At 46.6% G+C, this 15,645-nt stretch overlaps 1 long non-coding RNA gene across 1 annotated transcript; it reads right to left on the reverse strand.

The window, feature by feature from the left end:
- Positions 1–13,386: 13,386 nt before the first annotated feature.
- LOC120391540 lies at positions 13,387–14,536 on the reverse strand. The gene is made up of 2 exons (XR_005591386.1): positions 14,481–14,536; positions 13,387–13,888 (listed from the first exon to the last, which is right to left on the reverse strand). It is a non-coding gene; the product is annotated as an uncharacterized LOC120391540 (long non-coding RNA).
- Between the last annotated feature and the right edge of the window lie 1,109 nt (positions 14,537–15,645).

Here is a 15,645-nt window from a genome sequence, read left to right on the forward strand (position 1 = left end):
ACATTTCTCAAGGTTTATACAGGTTACACCATCTCTCGCTCTATATCTACATCCATCTAACTAATCTATCTATCGTCGAGGGATCCACTGCTGAGAATTTGGCAGTTATACGTTGTGAAAACAGCGAAACATGAGAAATTCACTGCGGATTATTGGGAAGCACGAATTCCTCCTGCTCCCATCCTAAAATTGATATCAAGCTGCTATTCGGTTGCATTGCTGGCCAGAAGACTAATCTGCGTGTGTGAAAATGGAAAATATGAGACATTCGTTCAGGATCATTGTTAGGCGCCGATTTATCTGAGAATCGTCTTTCACTAGCCAATAGCATCCCCTGCTGGACATTTGGTAGAGATTCCTTTCGTGAACATTGCTAAACATGAGCCAGTCATTGCAACTCACTGATAGGTACGAATTTCTCTTTGAAATAGCCACAAAATAGCATTCGGTTGCACTGTTAAGCCCTTTGTTAGGCAACACTTTCTCCTAGAACCATCTTAAAATGCTATTCCGTTGCATTGCTGGCAATTTGGCAGAGATCCGTTTGGGAAAACAGCGAAATGTGAGAAATTCATTGCGGATTATTGGTAGTCATGAATTTCTCCTGGTACCATCCTAAAATTGATGTCAAGCTGCACTGCTTTCAATTTGACAGAGGTACGATTTCAAAGCAGCTAAACATGAAAAAGGATTCCACATCATTGGTAAGCAAGAATTCTTCCTGTTCCTATCCTAAACTTGCTATTCGGATGAACAGCAACATGTCGTTGACCGAGATACGCTGTGAAAAAAGCTATACCTGAGCAATTCATTCGAAATCACTCGTAGGCATGAATTCCTCCTGGAAACACGCTAAAAATGCTATGAGGTTCCACTGCTGGCTACTTGGAAGAGCTCCGTTTGTGAAAATTCCTAAAAAGGAGACGTTCAGTGCAAAGCACTGCTAGACAACACTTTCTAAGCACACCACTTCTGAAAGGATGCCGAGCCCTGCTCTAGCCAGGCTTATTGCGAGTCAGAGAGAGTTTTTCCTAGTAACCAACAGAGCCTGCTGTTGCCTCGAGTTTTGAGGCATTTGAAAAAGCTCTGGTGAAGTAGTTTATTTTTCAAGAGCGCTATGAAAAATGGACTAGAAAAAGGCCACAAAATCACCGGCCCGGGGAGCGGGTGCCTAGGGCCGGTCGTGCGCAGGGCAGAGGAGCGCGGATCCCGCTTTGTCGGTGAATCCGCGGGGTGCCGAACATAGACAAGATGTGATGCGTTATAATTCTTTACGAAGTAACAGTGCAGGCTATAAATACTACTATAGCAACGCATTGAAATATTCACTGCCACACATGGACTATTGTCCTCAGTCAGTCGCTGAACTCTTCCCGGCTGCTTTGTCAGCCATACTCTATTTTGGTGACAAAACCCTTTTAGTTGTCTCTCCATAGAGACACATCTATTTCTGGCATCTCCACCAAAAATGTCTCAGAGACCCTCTTCTCGGGCTGTCCCACATTAGTGAGCCCTCATCATAGGCGACAGGTACAGTAATGTCTCGTCACCCTTGAACATGTTGGAACAACCCTGAAGAATTAAGGGGAAGGAAAGTTTTACTTCCTTCCTTCCCAAGAATTTCTACCTGATCTCTGGAGGTGCAAAGGGAAGTGGAGTGTTGCTTAAGAAAAAGGGGAGAAGAACATTAATGGATTTTCTGTCTGTCCTTCAAGAGCGGAGTCTAAACTTTGGAACCTATCGTTATGTGTTTACTTTACATGTAGACTTGCATGTTTGTTGAAATCTTTATCACATTAACACACCTGTTCATTCTGAAAGCCTCGCTTTCTCTGCTGAGAAAAATTATACCGTCATTGTAGGTGTCTCCTGAGCATCTTTACTGATATTTAACGATGTTGTATGTATTCAGGTGCCAGGTTTGCTTCGATAGCTAGCTAGCTTGCTCGATAGAGTAACTGTATAAATCTAGAGTTATGCTATCAGGAAAACAGGGGCAGTTACAATGGAACTGCTTAAAGAAGAAAAATTTAATCTTCTTCTCAGTGTTCGTGATTAGTTAGCTCGATGGATCCATCGACGATAGATAGATTAGTTAGATGGATGTAGCTATAGACCGAGAGATGGTGTAACCTGTATAAACCTTGAGAAATGTTGTCAGTGAAACATGTATCCGACGAAGTGGGTATCACCAACGAAAGCGCATAAGTCTATAAGGTGCCACAAGACTCTCTGCTGCTTTACAGATCCAGACGAACGCGGCAACACCTCTGATACTTGTCAGTGAAACAGGGGAAGTTCCGTTAGAAATGCTTAAACAAGAAAAATAATGCTGCTTATTAGTGTTCATGATTAGATAGATAGATAGATCCCTCATCTGGACACCTTAAACTTTAGGTAGTTGGCTAATCTCTGTCTCTAGAGTGGCCGAAAACCATGAAAATGGAAGGAAATTACCGGCCCGGGGAGGGGAACGCTGGGCCGGGGGAGCGTGGCCGCTGCCCGGAGCGACGAAAGGCCGCAGCTGAAACGCCGCAAGCCCGCGGCTTCTCGCCATCGGCAGGTCCGCGTGGTCCAGAACATAGAAAAGACTTTACAAAAGAGTTGATCCATTGTAATTCTGTCCGAAGTAACGGTTCAGGCTATAAACACTACTACAGCAACGCATTGAAATATTCACTGCCACACAGAGGCGCTCTCTGAACTCTCCCCGGCTGCTTTCTCAGCCATACTCTATTTTGGTGACAAATCCCTTTTAGTTGTCTCTCTTCAGAACCCCATCTATTTCGTGCATCTCCTCAATACATGTCGCAGAGGAGAAGAAAATTAAAAGATTTTTCCGTACAGCCTTCAAGAGAGGAGGCTAAACTTTGGAACTTCTCATGTATTTACTTTGTATGTAGAATTGCATGAGTGTTTGAAATCTCTATTTAAAATCAATACTCTCTCTCCCATAGCTTATCTCCATTGGAGAACAGAAGGATGTTGTGTCAGTCACATAAATTGCTTTAAATGATGAAGGACTGCATGGTAGGGGGAAACTGTTTGGCTCCCTTACGTGTTCATTTCTCTTTTTGGCGTTTAGGTTAATGAGTATTTTTTTGATAGTTAATGATGGCTTATGTATTCAGGGGCCTGTCTGTATCGTTAGCTAGCTAGCTAGATTGCTAGATAGAGTAACCTTATTTACTATACATACAACAATAGTTTAGTTACACATTTTAAACATCACGAAAGAGACCTCTTGAAATCGTTGATTTGTATTTCCGGCAGGCGAAACCTCAAATTAGCGTGACTAAATGAAGACTGAACACACCACTTCTGAAAGGGTGCCGAGCCCTGCTCTAGCCAGGCTTATGGCGTGACAGAGAGAGTTTTTCCTAGGAACCAGCAGAGGGTGCTGTTGCCTCGAGTTTTGAGGCTTTTGATAAAGCTCCGGTGAAGTAGTTTATTTTTCAAGAGCGCTATGAAAAATGGACTAGAAAAATGCCACCAAATCACCGGCCCGGAGAGCGGGTGCCTAGGGCCGGTCGTGCGCCGGGCAGAGGAGCGTGGACGCCGCTCCGTCGGTGGATCCGCGGGGTGCAGAACATAGAAAAGAGGTGATGCGTTATAATTCTTTACGAAGTAACAGTACAGGCTATAAATACTACTATAGCAACGCATTGAAATATCCACTGCCACACATGGACTATTGTCCTCAGGCAGTCGCTGAACTCTTCCTGGCTGCTTTGTCAGCCATACTCTATTTTGGTGACAAAACCCTTTTAGTTGTCTCTCCATAGAGACATCTATTTCTGGCATCTCCACCAAAAATGTCTCAGAGACCCTCTCATCGGGCTGTCCCACATTAGTGAGACGTCACCATAGGCGACAGGTACAGTAATGTCTCGTCACCCTTGAAAATGTTGGAACAGCGCTGAACAATTAAGGGGAAAGAAAGTTTTGCTTCCTTCCTTCCCAACAGTTTCTACCTGAATTCTGGAGGTGCAAGGGGAAGTGGAGTGCTGCTGAAGAGAAAGGGGCGAAGAACATTAATGGATTTTCTGTCTGTCCTTCAAGAGAGGAGGCTAAACTTTGGAACCTATCGTTATGTGTTTACTTTGCATGTAGACTTGCATGTGTATTTCCAATCTTTATCACCTATGTAAACTCAATTGAAACAATTTGTTAAAGATCTTTCCTTTGATGTGTTGCTATCCATGCAAAACATTAACACACCTGTTTACTCTGAAAGCCTCGCTTTCTCTGCTGAGAAAAATTATACCGTCATTGTAGGTGTCTGCTGAGCATCTTTACAGATATTTAACGATGTTGTATGTATTCAGGTGCCTGGTTTGCTCCGATAGCTAGCTAGCTTGCTCGATAGAGTAACTGTATAAATCTAGAGTTATGCTATCCAGGGGCGGCTCTAGGCACCAGCAAACCAAACTGCTGCCTAGGGCGGCAAAATATAGGGGGCGGCAAAAGGCTGAGGCTGGGGCCCCAGCTCATCCTGCCGCTGCAAGCCGAGGAGCGGGCCCGCCCCCGCCGCCCGGCCGGGCCGCGCGCCCCGCCCCCCGAGGGGGGGAGGGCTGGGCCCGGAACCGGAGCGCGGCCCCCCCGGGCGGCAGAAGACGGGCCGCTCCTCCTCCGCTTGTTCCCCGGGTCCTAAACAGCGCAGCAGTAGTTTGGCTGGGGGGGCTGAGCCCCGCCCCGCCCCTCCCCTCCCTGCTCAGAGCCGCTGTGGTCAGGGGGCGGGGCTACAAGCTCCGGGCCGAGTGGAGGCAGCTGAGCTCAGCCTGGAGCTGGCGGCCCCGCCCCCTCCCCACGCAGCTCTGAGCCGGGAAGAGCTCAGCCCCATCCGGAACCATGCGGCTGCCGCGCGGTGAGCCGCGGGTGAGCAGCCGGGGAGGGGGGGTGGCTAAGGGGCAGGGAGTCCCAGGGACACTCAGGGGGCAGGGAGGGGGCGGTCAGGGGCCAGGGAAGGGGGGTTGGATTGGGGGGGTCTCAGGGAGGTGTTTGTCAGGCACCCCCCGACCCCTAGCCCAGCCCTGACCCCCAGCTCCAAGCCCAGCCCCTCTGATCCAGACACCCCCCTGACCCCATTCCCCCCACAGCCCTGACCCCCAGATCCGAGCCCAGCCCTTCTGATCCAGACACCCCCCTAACCCTATTTCCCCACAGCCCTGACCCCAGCTCCGAGCCCAGCCCCTCTGATCCGGACACCCCCTCACCCCATTCCCCACAGCCCTGACCCCAGCTCCGAACCCAGCCCCTCTGATCCGGACACCCCCCTCACCCCATTCCCCCCACAGCCCTGACCCCCAGCTCCGAGCCCAGCCCTTCTGATCCAGACCCCCCCCTCACCCCATTTCCCCACAGCCCTGACCCCGAGCACTGAGCCCAGCCCCGCTGATCCGGACACCTCCTGACCCCATTTCCCCACAGCCCTGACCCCTAGTTCTGAGCCCAGCCCCTCTGATCCAGACACCCTGACCCCATCCCCACTGCCCTGACCCCCAGCTCTGAGCCCAGCTGCTCTGAGGTGGGCACCCTCCGACCCCATCCCCCCACCCCCGACTCCCAGCTCTGAGGCGAGCCCCTCTGAGCCAGACAACCTCCGACCCCATCTCCTCACAGTCCTGAGCCCAGCCCCTGTGAGCCGGGCACCCCCCAGAGCCCAGCTCCCCACCCAGCCCTGGGCAACAGCAGCACCACCTCCAGGCAGTGACAGCCCATTGGCACCAACCATCACCCAGCAACAGCCCAAAAAAGTGAAAGAGCGTGCCTCAAGCATCCAAAAGATCAGGGTTCGGCAACCTTTCAGAAGAGCTGTGCCGAGTCTTCATTTAGTCTCTCTGATTTAAGGTTTTGCATGCCAGTAATACATTTTAATATTTTAGAAGGTCTCTTTTTATGGCTATAATATATAACTAAACTTTTGTTGTATATAAAGAAAATAAGGTTTTTAAAATGCTTAAGAAGCTTCATTTAAAAATAAATGAAAACGCAGAACCCCCCCAGACCCCTGCAATAGGTCAATTTGGCACATTAGCCAGGAGGAAGCAGAATGTGAGTGTTTTCGACCATAAACCCTGTCCCTCCTGATTCGCAACCCCATGGACCAGGCGGCAGCAAGTCCTGAGCAGGAGCCCAGACGGTTACGTTGTGTGGCAGAAACTGCAACTAGTAGCAAAACGCGAGGGTTTCGCAATGTGTCGGTACACCTGCTGCACTTCAGAGGCGGGTCCCGCTTCGGTGGCAGGGGGCCCCCCGCCGCGGGTCTTCGGGGCACAGTGGGTCCCGGAACGGAAGGGCCCCCGCCGCCAAATTACCACCGAAGTGGGGCCCCCCGCCGCCGAAGACCCCAGGCCCCCGGAATCCTCTGGGCGGCCCTGCTCTGCAGCCAACAATGGTTCCAGGAACAGTAACGTTGAGCAACTTCCAGTAGTAACTGTGCTGAACATATTCTTTAGCTCTCAGTTATCAGAAACAACAAGGAGTCTGGTGGCACCTTAAAGACTAACCGATTAATTTGGGCATAAACTTTCGCGGATTAAAAAGCCCACTTCTTCATATGCATGGAGTGAAAATTACAGATACAGGCATAAATATACTGGCACATGAAGAGGAGGGAGTTACCTTACAAGCTCTTAATGTTCATTGTAGTGAATGGGTGCCCTGGGATGGTGGCCAGGGATTTTAAGTGAATTTTAAGTGCAGAGACTATTAAGGTTTGAAGAGTGAATCAGTGGGAGCTTTCCGCAAACCTCCTTGCTGCTTAGGCGATATGGGAAATTTTCTTCATCTGGCCCTGGATGGATTGTTAGCTTTAAATGAATGTCCTGCTCTTGTCCTCCCTGTTCCCACTCCTAGCCCATCCACTGCCTTGACAATGTGTCTGTGCCACCAAACTCTGAGACCATACTGTGATGCTGCAAGGAAGCTACCTCTATTGGGTGCTTCACAGCTTTTGGAAATTTGTCAGACGTTAATCAGCTGACAAAGAGAATGGTTAGCATTCTGCTCCCAGTGACTTGCTGCAGAGTTTGATTGTAGACTGGAATCCTCCTGGGAGAGGAGATTAGGAATCAGGCCACAATGCCGGACTTCTGCATTCTGAAGAAGATGAGCAGAGCAGGCAAGAGAAGGAGATGAAAAGGACAGGCCCTTTCTCTCCCAACAGGGCCTATTAACTGCACTGCAGTTTCCTGGAAGTCTCAGAGTTGGGAAACACACAGATGAGCCATGTTACATTCAGAATCTCTGTGATAAGCTCAAGGTAAAATTGTAAATCATCATTCAATAGAGCCATCTGTGCCTGAGAAGGCCTCTAGACATTATGACAACCAGCTCCTTCCAGCGAACCATTCATCTGATCTTGGCATCAACCATTCTGTCGCCTCATGAGCCACAGAGCACTTTCTCCAGGCCCAGATCCACAAGATCTGGAACTACATAAGTTTCCCCAAGAGACTAAGTTGGAGACAGTGAGGGAGTTCTATTTCACTAGTGAGCCTGCTAGGCTGAACCCAGCAATAAGTATGGGGAATAGGCTTGGGATGACTGCCCTAGGTTTATGTGAGAGGTTAATTCTGGTTAATTTTTTACTTTTGCTAAGGAAATAAAAATAAACCTAAAAGCAATTCAAAGTGAAGTGTAATAAAATGATTTTATATTAAAGCTGCTGGTGGAGGAGGAGGAACATTCTTTCTATGTGTACAGTGGACTAGGAAAAGGAAAAGAAGTGGGGGACATGCTATCATTGCCTCATTTTTGTTTGCTGAAGGGTGCTTCCGTGGCTGACAGGAATCATGCTAGGATTTGCTGGAGGAAATAGCCTGAGAAGGTCATGTTCACCACTGGAGCATATGGTAATTTTATTGGACTCCATATGTAAGAAAGCCCTGTCTGGAAGTTTGTGATGATCAAGGGTAAGCAGGATTGTGCCAACGAGTAGCTGATGCAACAAAACTGCTAAGGAAATCTGAGCTGTGGCAGACTCCCTGATGGAGTCAACAGAGCCTCTTCTGCAGGGTCCAGAGGGGAAGCCATTCAGTATTCATTCCGTATTGTGTGCTCCTGTCTAATTTTTCTAATCCCCCGCAGAACCTCACTGTAGCAGGCCAAGGAGAATTTGTGTGACTAGAGCAATCCCAAAGTTGCCCTGCAGATTTTTCAGTATTGTTTGTGGTCAGGCTTAGACATATTTTGGGGTGAATGCAGTGCACAACACTCCCTAAACATTAGGGTGACCAGATGTTCGGATTTTATAGGGACAGTCCAATTCATCCCATCCCAGTTTTTCACATTTGCTGTCTGGTCACCCTACTAAGCACATACATCTTTTCTATTGTCATAATACATTCTTCTATCATCGTTCTTATGTCTATTTGTTTGGAATGATTCAAATGAATCAAATCATGGCTAAGGGCAAGATGTACTACAAGAAAAACAGTCAGCATGAAGATTAATGTCCATTAAAAGTAGAAAGGAACATAGTTCTGCCAAAATCCTAGCTCTGACATAAGCTCTATTTATTTGATGGTACAACTGATTAAGTTATAGCAAGCCACAAAACAAAAATAAAAAAAATGTACACATTTTAGTTGTGAGCATATCCATTGTACAAGCTTGATTAGCACAAGCAGACATTCTTCATCTTCTTTCAAGGTAACACACTGTTCACATCAGATTTCATTCAATCAAAACAATGATTGATATAACCAAACTCTTATGACTCAGTGGGTTTATGTGAGAATCTACACCTTTCACATTACTCAGCATTTTTCACTTTGTGGTTCACAGTCATGCTGGTAGGGCATAACAAATGGGGTCCTGCAGGGATCAGTTCCGGGTCTGATTCTGGTCAACATCTTCATCAATGATTTAGATAAAGGCACAGCGAGTAACGCTTATAAAATTTGTGGACGATATCAAGCTGAAAAGGGTTGCAAGTGCTTTGGAGGATAGGATTAAAATTCAAAATATTCTGGACAAACTGGAGAAATGGTCTTAAGTAAATAGGATGAAATTCAATAAGGACAAATTAAAAGTACTGCACTTAGGAAGGACCAATCAGCTGCACACATACAAAATGGGAAATGACGGCCTAGGAAGCAGTACTGCAGAAAGGGATCTGGGGGTCATAGTGGACAACAAGCTAAATATGGGTCAACAATGTAACACTGTTGTAAAAGAAGCTAACATTATTCTGGGAAAAGCAATTCTTCTGCACTACTCCACATTGATTAGTTCTCAACTGGAGTAGTGTGTCCAGTTCTGGGCGCCACACTTCAGGAAGGATGTGAACAAATTGAAGAGAGTCCAGAGAAGAAGCTATAAAAATGATTAAAGATCTAGAAAATGACAAACATCTAGAACAGGGGTGGGCAAACTTTTTGGCACGAGGGCGACATCGGGGTTGCGCATCTATATGGAAGGCCGGGTAGGGAAGGCTGTGCCTCTCCAAACAAGTTGGCGCCTGACCCCTATCTGCCCCCTCCCACTTCCCGCCCCCTGACTGCTCTCCTCAGAACCAACTCATCCAACCCCGCTGCTCCTTGTCCCCGACCGCCCCTCCTGGGACCCCGCCTCCTATCCAACCCCTGCTCCCTGTACCCTGACAGCCCCCGGGACTCCCACCCCATCCAACCGCCCTCAGCTTCTTGTTCCCTGGCCACCCCTCCCAGGAGCCCCCACCCCTAACTGATCTCTGTCCCCTGACTGTTCTCTTGACCCCTATCCACATCCCCACCCCGTGACTGGCCCCCTGGGACTTCCACTTCCAAACCCTCCCTGTTCCCCATCCCCTGACCACCCCCCCAGAACCTCTGACCCATCCAACCACCCCCTCCTCCCTGACTGCCCCCCAGGACCCTCCATTCCCTTACCCAACTCCTCCACTCCCCACCCCCTTACCAGCAGCAGGAACTTGCAGCTGCAACACCTGGCCAGAGTCAGCTGCACTCTCCATGCTGCCCAGTGGGAGCAGCAGGCCAGAGCGCTGTCCATGCGGCGGCGTGGCTGTAGGGGAGGGGGGATATCAGGGGAGGGGCCAGGAACTAGGGTCTCCATCCGGGAGCTCAGGGGCCAAGGCATGATGGTCCCGCGGGCCAGATGTGGGCCACGGGGCATAGTTTGCCCACATCTGGTCTAGAAGGTCTAGAAAATGACAAATGTCTAGAAGACATCTAGAAAGTGACAAAAATGATTAAAGGTCTAGAAAAGGGAAGGTTAAAAAATTGGGTTTGTTTAGTCTGGAAAAGAGAAGACTGAAAGGGGACATAATAACAGTTTTCAAGTATGTAAAAGGTTGTTCAAGGAGGATGGAGAAAAAAACTGTTTTTCTTAACCTTTGAGGCCAGGGCAAGAAGCAATTGGCTTAAATTGCAGTAAGGGAAGTTTAGGTTGGACGTTAGGAAAAACTTCCTGTCAGGGTGGTTAAGCACTGGAATAAATTGCCTAAGGAGGTTGTGGAATCTCCATCATTGGAGATTTTTAAGAGCAGATTAGACAAACACCTGTAAGGAATGGTTAAGATAATACTTAGTCCTGCCATGAGTGCAGGGGATTGGACTAGCTGAAGCTGGGGGAGGGATAGCTCAGTGGTTTGAGCATTGGCCTACTAAACCCAGGGCTGTGTGTTTAATCCTTGACAGGGGCCCCTTAGGGCTCTAGAGCAAAAATCAGTAACTGGTCCTGCTAGTGAAAGCAGGGGGCTGGACTCAATGACCTTTCAAGGTCCCTTCCAGTCCCAGGAGATTGGTATGTCTCCAATTATTTCTCGCTACGGCTCTTCCAGTTCTATGATTCTATGCTTCAACCACCATTCCAGAGGACAGATGTCCATGCTATGATGGGTTCTGCTTGATAACAATCTTTTTTGGTGGTTCAAGTTCTGTTGTTCTTTCAAGACTTCTGAAAGCATGCTCCACACCTTGTCCCTCTCAGATTTTGGAAAGCACTTCAGATTCTTAAACCTTGGGTCAAGTGCTGTAGCTAGCTTTAGAAATCTCACATTGGTAGCTTCTTTACATTTTGTCAGCTCTGCAGTGAAAATGTTCTTAAAATGAACACTGTGCTGAGTCATCATCCAAGACTGCTATAACCTGAAATATATGGCAGAATGCAGGTAAAACACAGAGCAGGAGGCACACAATTCACCCCCAAGGAATTCAGTCACAAATTTAATTAATAAATTATTTGTAATGAGTGTCATCACCATGCAAGCATGTCCTCCGGAATGGTGGCCCAAGTATGAAGGGGCATACGAATGTTTAGCATATCTGGCATGTAAATACCTTGCAACACCAGGTACAAAAGTGTCATGAGAGGGCCTCTTCTCACTTTCAGGTAACATTGTAAATAAGAAGTGGGCAGCACTATCTCCCATAAATGTAACTGAATTTATTTTTCTTAGTGATTGACTGAAGAAGAAGTAGGAGTGAGTGGACTTGTGGGCTCTGAAATTTTACATTGTTTTGTTTTTTAGTGCAGTTATGTAACAAAAAAAATCTACATTTGTAAATTGCACTTTCAAGATAAAGAGATTGCACTATGGTACTTGGTATTCTGTTTAACAGTGCAATTAAAACTATGATTAATTTTTTAAATCATGATTAATTTTTTGAGTTAATCGCATGAGTTAAACTGTGATTAATTGACAGCCCTAATTATGAGCTTGTCTTACATATTCCTCTTAATTATCCTGTCCCCTTAGGTTCTCTAGTGCTTGTAGTAATTTCCTCCATCCTGATCCTCACCTCCCCCTACAACAACATCCAGCAAATGTAATGAAATGCATTCATTTTCAGTGAGCCCCACATGAAGGCTCACATAGGTGCTTCATCTACATTTTCTTGTCCCTGAGAGAGATATTCATCAGAACTGACAGTATCTCCATGTGGTCTCCTGAGTATTTGTCTGTCTGGCAGTTCAGCTTACCAAACCAATTGTGCAGAGCACCCTCTTGATCCTGACTAACCTCAGATTGAAGTGGACAATGGCTGCAAGTATAGGCCCATGTTTGAGACACTGATTAATGCAGACCCTGAAGAGAGATACATCACTTCTCCTCGCCTTCCTTTATAGTAACCCTCTTTACTGATTTCGTGTATTATGACGAATCTGGCATATGGTATATTTGTATTTGAAAAAATAATACCAAATTATAATGATAAAAATATATATGTAAAGGTTAAAGAAGAAAAAGCAAACAGGAAAGGATAAAAGCTATAGAAAAGGGCTAACAAGAAGAAGTTAAAATATAAAACAAAGGCAAATACCAATAGATGTTAAAACATTTTCTCTTGTCCATCCCTGTCTCCTTCCTCGGATTGTGTGTTGCCTTTTAGATTGTAAACATTAGTGAGTAGGACTCAGACTTTTGATATGGCTGCAAAGTGGTAAATTACAAATATTAATAACTGATTTTAATCTAGCTAGCAGTTATTTTTGCAATGTTTCATTCTAGCTGTGTAAATATTCTGTTTACCATTTATTTTTAATCTGATTTCTTTCTCATCCTCTTCATCACCTAAAGAGACCCTGAACTGGTGGTGGTAACCGTTAGCTCATTGTCAAATGCTGTTAAGCTACCTTGGAGAGGGCTGGCGCTGAAACACTTTTGGAGGCTGCAATAGACTTGTCTGCCACCAAAGAGCCATGTCCCTGCAGCATACAGATTGCTGGCAGGAAAAGGAGAAGGCACAGAAAAGCAAATGCTGGCTTCCAAGAGGCTATATCACAATTAGTTGTTATGATACTGAGTGATGAGGTAGCATCCCATCTTACTGACTGAAATAACATCATGTAGTGATACACTATCAAAGCACAAAGATGCAACATTGTTGTGAATTCTGAAATTAATGTGGGACTCTTTTGTCATCCTGCAGATGAAGGACAAACTTATGGTAAATCAGGATTGCCCCATAACACATTAGATGCAGGATGACTCTATTTGAAAGCTTTCAGTAAGAGACTATTTAATCTGGGGTCCCATGAACCAAGCAAGTCCCAGACATCTGAGAAGCAGTGAAGTATGAGCGCTCAGAACATCTGCTCAAACTCTGTATCAGGTGATCAACTGGTGTAAATCATGGTACTTCCATTGTCTTCCATGAACTGGGACTCCTACAGCACTTGCCTTCAATGTCCATGCCAGTGATGACTGCCAGTGTTAGTGAATATCCATATCCGACTGCCCATATCTAAGAACATAAGAACGGCCCGTCTAGCCCAGTATCCTGTCTACCGACAGTGGCCAATGCCAGGTGCCCCAGAGGGAGTGAACCTAACAGGAAATGATCAAGTGATCTCTCTCCTGCCATCCAGCTCCACCCTCTGACAAACAGAGGCTAGGCACACCATTCCTTACCCTTATCTGATCGGCTTAGGGACAGCTGAAAGGTTAATCACTGTTATTGTTTATTATATTTTTTTTAACAAGAAGATTTTAGTTTTACTAATTTTTTGCATTTTTTTCAACATCTGTTCAGAGACCACTTGCCCACTGAAAGTTTGTCTGTTGGTCTCTGTGGTGACATGAAAAGAGGTCTGGAATTTGTCCTGTGTGCAGTCCAACCAGACATGATGATCATGCCATTGCTGTTTATGATCAGATGAAAACAGGTTTGTGAGTGCCTGCGTAAGAGTATGTGTTTGTATGCATATCAGGGTACATGTGCTGAGGATGTTTATAGAGAGAAATATCCTTGTTGGCATCTGGATAACCCAGGCATGTTCTTGTGCCTGCAATTTTCTCATCTTGAGGATCTATAGTTATCCCATTGTCTTCTTACAGATATAGTGGATGTGTGAGGATTCAGAACAAACTGCAGTCACCACCTTATTAAAGCCAATAACAGCGCAGGCATAGTCATGGAGATTCTTTTGTATATCAAATCTGTGCAGTGAGAAAGCGAATTGAAAATATGGCTTTAGCTCCAGCTATGTCCCAACTATATACCCGTGAGCCTAGAAAAAGGGGACAGATGCTCAGAGGGGACAGTGACTCTGCTACTGATCACTTTTCTGTGGAGTGAAACTAGAGGCTGCTTCCCAGTGAGACTCTCCCAACCCACACTCCTCAACCTCCCTTCCCACAAACACATCTGAAAGTTATTAGGGTCAAATAGTCTTCTTCCCTTCCACTTCTGTTGGCTATATTCTCCTGGCACCTCCTCTGGGCTGTTCCAGCCAACACATCCAAGTTAGTTATATCCCCACTAATATCCCCTTCACACAAACACCTTTCTTCCCACATCTGTATGAATACAAATTACCCTCTTCTCATTTCCCTCCCAAGTTCCTTTCCTCTTAGTGGGAGTCCTAGTCCCTCATATGACACCAGCACTGATTCCACTAGTGAATACTGTTACCCATTCAGATAAATCCCTGACAATTTTCTGTTCCTATTACTGGCCTTGGGGCTAGTCAGTCCCAGATGTCCAACAGAAATATTTACAGAGTTAGAAAACAATGAAGCTACACATCACTGTTCAGTTCTTCATTGCTGATCCACTTTCATCTGCCCTCAGGCTTTGAGTATGTCAGTCCAAGGAAATAATAACCAGCTCTTGTGTGGTTAGAGAGAAATTCCTGGAATAAAAGGTGTCGTGGAAAAATTGACCACACCTTTGATTTTGGGTCAGACACAGCCTGAGGCACCTTTATTGGGGTACAATTATGCATAAAGGGAAGGTCAACGTAGCCCCACGCAAAGAAGGGGGGGGGTAGCTGCCTTGCCTTTAACAGACTTTCACCAAGCTTATAAAGGCCAAAACCACAAAGCATAATTACACATCACACACATTACACGTTACCAACTCCTTATTTGGCATACTTTCTTACTTTTAGCGAGCCTGTCACCATCTAGGGCTTTTCCTGCTATTGTCCCAAATGTGGTTTTCGTTGGTAGTCTGCCTGCCTGTAAGACCCCTGCTTGCGGTTACTTCTGCAAAAGCTCTAGCTAGACTCTGCGTATTACAGCTGGGCACCTTAGGGCCGCTTGGTTTCTCTTTTTGCTTTACTTTCTGGTGCCCGTTATATAGACAAACAAGAATTGCAGAAGTTAACCTTTGTCCTATATAGCAATTGGGTTTTGCTGACAGGCCTGGGCCTGAAAGGCAGGGGTTAGGATGCAGTTTGCTTCTGACCCTATGGGTGGGGGTCTGGCAGCTAACTCAGCTTGGGGCAAGCGGACCCCTTAAAATCCCTATCAAAGGAAAAAGCAAATTGAGGCACACTGAGACATATTTCCCTCCACCACAGACAATCCCACCTAGTTCAGTTCAGAGTGACTCTGAATATGAAACATGAAATGGGTAAGTTGACAAAGGGACATGAGCTGCTATCACTGTGGCCAGAGAGGCCGCATACGGTCCCAGTGCCCCAGGCTCAAGGACAGACAGAGCCGACTGACCCCCACACCGGGTTAACTTGGTAGAGGCCCAGACGGACAAGAGGCAGGCTTCCCAGGGGCTGGCAGCTTATCAACTGCTCAGGAGAGAGGCGGTCCCCAGGTCGGCTCCTCTGGGGGCGTTGGATGCCCCGGACACAAGGTTCTCGGTTTACAGGGTGGGCTGTCCCTGTGGAGCGAGTGTCTTGTTCCCCTGGAGGTGGATGGGAGGAAAGTCTATGGATACTTGGGACACGGGCGCT

Source organism: Mauremys reevesii, linkage group 26 (assembly GCF_016161935.1).
Source record: "Mauremys reevesii isolate NIE-2019 linkage group 26, ASM1616193v1, whole genome shotgun sequence".
NCBI lineage: Eukaryota > Metazoa > Chordata > Testudines > Geoemydidae > Mauremys > Mauremys reevesii.